Source organism: Coregonus lavaretus, assembly GCF_964263955.1.
Source record: "Coregonus lavaretus genome assembly, chromosome: 39".
NCBI lineage: Eukaryota > Metazoa > Chordata > Actinopteri > Salmoniformes > Salmonidae > Coregonus > Coregonus lavaretus.
The window spans coordinates 4,728,243-4,735,922 of NC_140026.1; the positions used below are offsets into that span (position 1 = coordinate 4,728,243).

At 40.2% G+C, this 7,680-nt stretch overlaps 1 long non-coding RNA gene across 1 annotated transcript; it reads left to right on the forward strand.

Annotated features, from left to right (window-relative positions):
* The first annotated feature begins 1,610 nt into the window (after nucleotides 1-1,610).
* On the forward strand, nucleotides 1,611-3,342 carry LOC311112791. Its single transcript, XR_014610905.1, has 3 exons — nucleotides 1,611-1,625; nucleotides 1,754-1,813; nucleotides 3,265-3,342. It is a non-coding gene; the product is annotated as an uncharacterized lncRNA (long non-coding RNA).
* The last annotated feature ends 4,338 nt before the right edge of the window (nucleotides 3,343-7,680 follow it).

The following is a 7,680-nucleotide window of genomic DNA, read 5'->3' on the forward strand; positions in this document are numbered from 1 at the left end:
GTGATTCCCACTACTTTAGAGAACATTTATGATCTCCCTTAATATTTTCTCTCTTTATACAATAGTTTACAGATATGATGAACATGTGGGTTAAATTACATTACATTATTGGAGAAGTTTGATAGTAGGTTTTACTTGATTTTCAAGCTCTTTTAACGTTATATTTTTGTAAACTGTACTTTAGATTCTCTTAATGGATGTATTGTTTTAATAAAATATGTTTGTTTAATTAATTATTTTGCTCTCTTGAATGTCAATTCCAGTGGCTACGCTACCACAGTGTGGGGTGGGGCAGGTGTTCATCTAGGGGTAGAGATGTAGAGATATCCCCCCTACCTGGCAGAGGTGAACCATCACTGGGCCTACACAGGAGCACCAATACTACACTGAGCCGCTCAGTGTAGGGACCTTACCTTTGAACATCCCTTGACGATGGGAAAGATGACTACTCTGCTACTACTGAGCTGCCTGTCCGTGGCCCTACCATACACCGTATGTGGTGATCCGGTAAATCTGTATAATCTTCTGAAAGATAGAGTGGACTATATGGAAAAGCAGCTGGGCAAGATTGCAACCCTGGAAGAGGACCTCAGTTCCACAAAGGCAAAACTGAAGTTGCAGGTAGCAAGAGTAGACTCATTAGGGCAAGAGAATGAAGATATATCAGATAAGATAACAGCTCTGGAGGCCAAGCTCAATGCTACAGAGGTAGACCTGGAGGCGCAGAAAGTTGAAGTGGGCAGACAGAGGCTTGGAAGCTAGACTGAAGTCTTTAGATAAGTACCTGGAAAAATTAACTGATTTAGATGACAAACTGAATACCACAGAGAAGGAGCTGGAGAAGAGTGCTAAATTGGACAGACTCAGAGGCTTGGAAGCTAAACTGAACTCTCTAGAGCAGCAGCAGCTGGATGGACAAAGAACGTTGGGGGCCAGGCTCAATGCCACAAAGACAGAGCTGAATGCTGAAGTGCAGGAGCTGAAGAGAGAGATTAGAGGTAAGACATCTTTTCAACCAGTTTTGCTCACTGGATTGAGATGTAAATAACAAGTGTAAACACTTGACACTTAACACTTCTCCAACATCCTCCCCTCTCCCCTTTCCTCCTCCTCCTACCACTTCTATCCCTCTATCTTCTCTCCCCTCTTCCCCAACATCCTCCCCTCTCCCCTCCACCTACCACCACTATCCCCCCATCTTCTCTCCCATCTTCCCCAACATCTACCCCTCTTCCTTCTACTCCTCCTCCTACCATTACAGTATTGGACAGCAATATTTATCATGTATGATATTATCAATACCAGAGGTGTGGACTCGAGTCACATGACTTGGACTCGAGTCACAAATTTTGTAACTTGAGACTTGACTTACACTTGGAGCCTCAAGACTCTGGACTCGACTTTGACTTGAGACTGATGACTTGAGAAATGATCTGGACAGGTTTTGTAATGTTTTGTTACTCATTTTGTGGCACAGAGTCTCCGTGGTTCACGCCTCGATCACACCGACAGCATTTGGTACACCAGAACTACCCTCATTTCCAATGGAACGCTGAGTTTACCTTGCAGTTAATTTACCTATGAAGTCATCGTCAACACCACAGACTTCCCAGCCAACCACTCAGGTAGCACTGGTTATCATTGTCCTCCAATGTGGTTTTGATTAGTCATCGCTGTTGTGTGTGTTTGTTTGTTTGTTTGTTTGTTCTGTTCTGTTCTCTGTTTCCCCTCACGTCCCCTTATCCTCCTGTAGGTGTCTCCAAAGCTATTCTGACTGCTGCAGGTTCCACAGTCCAAGCAGAGTTAGCACAAGGTTTGTTTACGGTGTTTCCATACACAATCATATTAACACAATCACAAACTCTCCGAGCAATCCATTCACACAAGTCAGAAAGTAATCATTTGACGAAGTCAAATCTTTTTCACTAAGATGTAGAGACATTGAAAAATCACTTCACAGATCACTTTATCAGCTTATTCTTCACTTATCAATGGAGGCTGGTGCGAGGAGCTATAGAAGGACGGGCTCATTGTAATGGCTGGAATGGAATAAATGGAACGGTATCAAACACATAAAACATATGAAACCCTTGATTCAATTCCAGCCATTACAATGAACCCATCCTCCTATAGCTCCTCCAACCAGCCTCCACTGTCACTCATATGTCTATAATTGAACACTAAGTGCCAACCAGTGGAGGCTGGAATGGAGTCAATGGAATGGTATCAAACACATCAAAGACGTGGTTTCCATGTGGTTGATACCATTCCATTGACTCCATTCCAGACGTTTTTATGAGCAGCCTCCCCTCAGCAGCCTCCCCTCAGCAGCCTCCCCTCTGCAGTCCTCCCATCAGCAGCCTCCCCTCAGCAGTCCTCGCCTCAGCAGTCCTCCCCTCAGCAGTCCTCCCCACAGCAGTCTCCCTTTCAAAAGTCTCCCCTCAGCTGTCCTCACCATCAGCAATCTCCCCTCAGCAGTCTCCGCTCAGCAGTCTCCCCTCAGCTGTCCTCCCCTCAGCAGCCTTTCCTCAGCAGTCCTCCCCTCAGCTGTCCTCCCCTCAGCAGTCTCCCCTCAGCAGTCTCCCCTCAGCAGTCTCCCTTCAGCTGTCCTCCCCTCAGCAGTCTCCCCTCAGCAGTCTCCCCTCAGCTGTCCTCCCCTCAGCAGTCTCCCCTCAGCAGTCTCCCGTCAGCTGTCCTCCCCTCAGCAGTCTCCCCTTAGCAGTCTCCCCTCAGCTGTCCTCCCCTCAGCTGTCCTCCCCTCAGCAGTCACCTCTCAGCAGACTTTCCTCAGCTGTCCTCCCCTCAGCTGTCCTCCCCTCAGCAGTCTCCCCTCAGCGGTCCTCCCCTCAGCAGCCTCCCCTCAGCTGTCCTCCCCTCAGAAGTCTCCCCTCAGCTGTCCTCCCTTCACTGTCCTCCCCTCAGCTTTCCTCCCCTCAGCAGTCTCCCCTCAGCAGTCTCCCTTCAACTGTCCTCCCCTCAGCTGTCCTCCCCTCAGCAGTCTCCCCTCAGCTGTCCTCCCCTCAGCAGTCGCCCCTCAGCTGTCCTCCCCTCAGCAGCCTTCCCTCATCTGTCCTCCCCTCAGCAGTCTCCCCTCAGCAGTCTCCCCTCAGTTGTCCTCCCCTCAGCAGTCTGCCTTCAGCTGTTCTCCCCTAAGCTGTCCTCCCCTCAGCAGTCTCCCCTCAGCAGTCTCCCCTCAGCTGTCCTCCCCTCAGCTGTCCTCCCATCAGCAGCCTCCACTTCTTTTTTTATTCTCCTCTCCATCAGTGGGTGTGCCAGCAGACTGGATGTGCACCACAGGGCCCGGTGCACTGGGCTGCAAGGAGATCGTTCACGTCTGCTTTAATTGCAACACACAGCGGATCAAGAAGGTCTGCGGGAAGATATTGAATCAGTGTGAGAGAAAGGGCCTCCGATCTGCAGCCTTCCCTGCAGTCAACACTGGTATGTACAGTATGTCCCATTTTTTTGTGAAATGCAATACAGAGTCCCTTAATTTGCTCTTGTATCAACCCTCTGCCATACCAATTTATGTTCGATATTTTTATTGTGCGCATTTATTAGTCTTCAATGCCGTAGGTCACAATTTTGTTCATATCAAAACAAATACTGAGGAACAAGTTTTCATTAGTTACACCAGCATCTATATTCTGTAATTTACTGGTTAGATGATATTATAGACATTAAAAAACTCGTATTTGCTGTACAGGTGCTGCTCGAGCAGATGTATAAAATACAATGAAATGTATTATTTTTATTAGCCTTCTTAATTAAAAATCTCAATTATTATATCTAATGAGAACAAATACAGGATGCCCCTCTTGCATTCCTACAAGCATACGCTAACATCTTACAGTTTTGACATAGAATATGGTATGTAATTGACCAGAAAAACATATTGAACATTTCTAGCATATTTCTAACACATTCATCATCATCTTTTCCTCACATGGGAAAGAGCAGGAAACCGTTCAATGAGGAGTAGTGATTGCCATTGTCAGATATCCGACGTCCATCTCTCCAGAGAGCAACGTACACCTGCTCTCCCACTTGTAGCAGGAAGGTGGCGCTATTGGATGAGGACTCAGAGGAACCTCCTTCCTTCTCATCATACACAGAGACCATTCTCTGTCCGTTATGACATAAGCTTGCCCCTGTCACTGTACTCCTTCCCCAATCAAAAGCTGTGAAGGTGAAATGGTAGAGTCCTCTCACTGGTGCTGTAAAGATGCCTACAATCGGAGGAAAAATAGAAAGTATTAAGAATTATTGTTCATTTAGTGTATAAGAAGTAAGGAAATGTAACATACAGTAATAGCTACACACAGCATACTAACTAATGGAAGCATGAGCATTGTGTGTAAAAATGTAAATAATTTTTTTTGACATTGAGGTAAATACCTGTGGTTGGATTGTAGGCATTTCCAATGTTTGATAGAACGCGCCGGAAGACCAGAGTGATTTCATTGCTGACAGGTCCAATGGTTCCAGAAATTCCTAAAGTAGCTGAGAACGCCACCTGGGGCCTGTCTAGGATTTAAGATGACATGACAACATTAGTTTTACAGTTAAATTGTGATAATTTACAATAATTACTGTTTAGTTTAAGTTAACACAACTTGATTGGCACAACAACATGACCCAAAAAAAATGTAATGGATAAATTACAGTTTGATCAAAATTACTTTAAGTACACTTATAATACAGTAAAACAATTGACAATTGGAACACTTTTAACATGCTCAGTGATTATGCACTAATGCTTACCAGTGAACATCATACATCACACACTTTACCTTCATTGAATCTCTTCAGTTCATTCACTGTGGCATTTAATGACCTAACTTGTCTCTCACTTGCTTCCAGCCTGTTTTTCATGCCTTCCAATGACCTAACAGTTGCTCCCAGTCTCTCCTCCATTTCCCCCGGTTCTCTCATCACAGTGTGAATGGTAGGCTCACATCCTGATTGGGTTGTTGTTGTAGTGGTTGCGGTCTCCACCTGCTGGTTGTGAGTCTTGTATTCATAGACCCTCATGTTTGCCCACAGATGCATTGCCAACATTGGTGAATATCTTTCGGTAGACTGAAGTAGTGCCAGTGTTATACGGCCCTATATGTCCACCATGAATTCCTAGCGCAGCTGAGAAGGCCACCTTTGGTGTCTTTGTAGAAAAACAAAAGTTGTTGCTCAACAAACTTGTGAGGATAGCAACAAAAGCAACAAAGTTGGGTAGAGAGCAAAAGCAACAAAGTCATTGGTTTCCAGAGAAAATAGTGACTATTATTATTATTATTATTATTATTATTTATTTTTTTATTTTTTTGGGGGGGGGGGGATGAATCAGCTTAATATTGCAGATAGATTGTATCTTCTATCAATGTAATTGTCTGCATCACTTCCAATCCCCCATGTTTTTTATTTTATTTTTATATATATATTCCCCTTTATTACTTTTCAACCCCACCATCCTTTCCCTACTTGGAGTAAATTAGTGAACAACAACGCCCAGGCCTCTACTTCCGGTCTATACTTACTATCTACACCTTATGGACAGAGTTAATTTTACAATAATTCTATATATATATATATATATATATATATATATATATATATATATATATATATATATATATATATATATATATATATATATATATATATACATACACACATACATACATATATACACACATATATATATATATATACATATATATACACATATATATATATATATATATATATATATATATATATATATATATATATACATACATATATATACACATATATATATATACATACATATATATATATATATATATATATATATATATATATATATATATATATATATATATATATATATATATATATATATATATATATATATATACATATACACATACATACATACATATTTATTTATTTTTTTGCTCCTGAACTTCTTCTACTCTCAACCTCTCCGATCATTTTCATGATGTCCATCCGGTTTGCTTCTAAATGCCATATCTTTCTAACTGTGCTCTTTCCCAAAAGCTCCCAACATACAACCTATATACTTATTATGGACACAGTATGCTTACATTATTAGCTATCTTTGTTATTATTTGTTGTTATTTGTTATTAGTCTCATCCTTCAACTCTATTCAATACCTCCCATCTATCTCTTAACACCATCCATATAGGATTTCTATTTGCCATATATATTTCAACCATACTGTGATGTTTTACAAAAGTTCTGAACCTTTCTATTCTCATTGCTTCTACAGATTGTGAATTAAAAATAAACATTTTTGCTAAAAGTATTATTATATTATTGATTGATTGACTATGACTTTTCAGATCACCCAGTAATGCTATCTGCAAGGTTAGTTCCAGGTAAATATTGCAATCCTTTAGCCATTCCTGGACCTGTGTCCAAAAACAAGCTACAAATGGACAGAACCAAAACAAATGATCTAATGATTCTATCTCTTCACAGCAAAATCTGCAGAGCTGGGAAGATTGTATCCCCCATATAAATAACATTCTATTGGTAGCAAGAATTTTATATAATAATTTAAATTGAAAGATTCTAATTTTTGAATCCGGTGTCGTTTTGCGTGTCAGTTCATAAACACTATGCCATGGGATCGGTACGTCAAAGATCTCTTCCCAACTATTTTGCAATCTATATGGGACTGCTGTCAATCCTTTGGTCCTTAAGTGAAACTGATATACTTTTTTATTTATCACAGTTTTCCTTAACCAATTATGTTCTTTAATGCAAGGCCGACAGACAAGTTCCTTACTTTCTCCCCCTTCAACTTTCCTCTTCCACTTTTGCGGTAAGGCTGCAATTATTTGGTTGTCATTTTGGGTAGAGCAGACATTTCCATATGTTTTTATTAGCTGCATGTGCGACATAACTCCACCAGTCCTACCGATGATATCATTTACGAAGATTATACCTTTTTTAAACATTCTGTCAATAAATATAGGTTTTTTGTCAATTAGTATATTTGAATTTAACCACAATATTTGTTGCATTATTTGTTCTGTCGTTTCTGGAGGATTAAATTGAAATTGCAACCAACTTTCTATGGCTTGTTTTAGAAATAGTGACATTTGGGAGATTATTTCCTTTTCAAATAACTGAAAGTGAGAGGTTGTAATCTGAATAAAGGGAAAAAGGCCTTTCTTGAACAGTGGGTGAGACAATCTTACTAATTTGCTTGAGAACCAGTTCGGATTTAAGTATAACTTTTGGATGACTGAAGATTTTAGTGATAGGTCTAATGCTTTAATATTTAATAATTTATGTCCTCCGAATTCATATTCATTATATAAATATGCTCTTTTAATTTTGTCTGGCTTGCCGTTCCAAATAAAATTGAATATTTTTTTCTCATATAATTTAAAAAACTGTTTGCTAGGCGTAGGCAAGACCATAAGCAAATAGGTAAACTGGGATAATACTAAAGAGTTAATCAGGGTGATTTTTCCACAAATTGACAGGTATTTTCCTTTCCATGGTAGTAAGATCTTATCTATTTTTGCTAACTTTCTATTAAAATTTATTGAAGTGAGATCATTTATTTCCTTTGGGATTTGTATTCCGAGTATATCCACATCACCATCAGACCATTTTATTGGTAAACTACATGGTAATGTAAATTTTTTATTTTTTAGTGATCC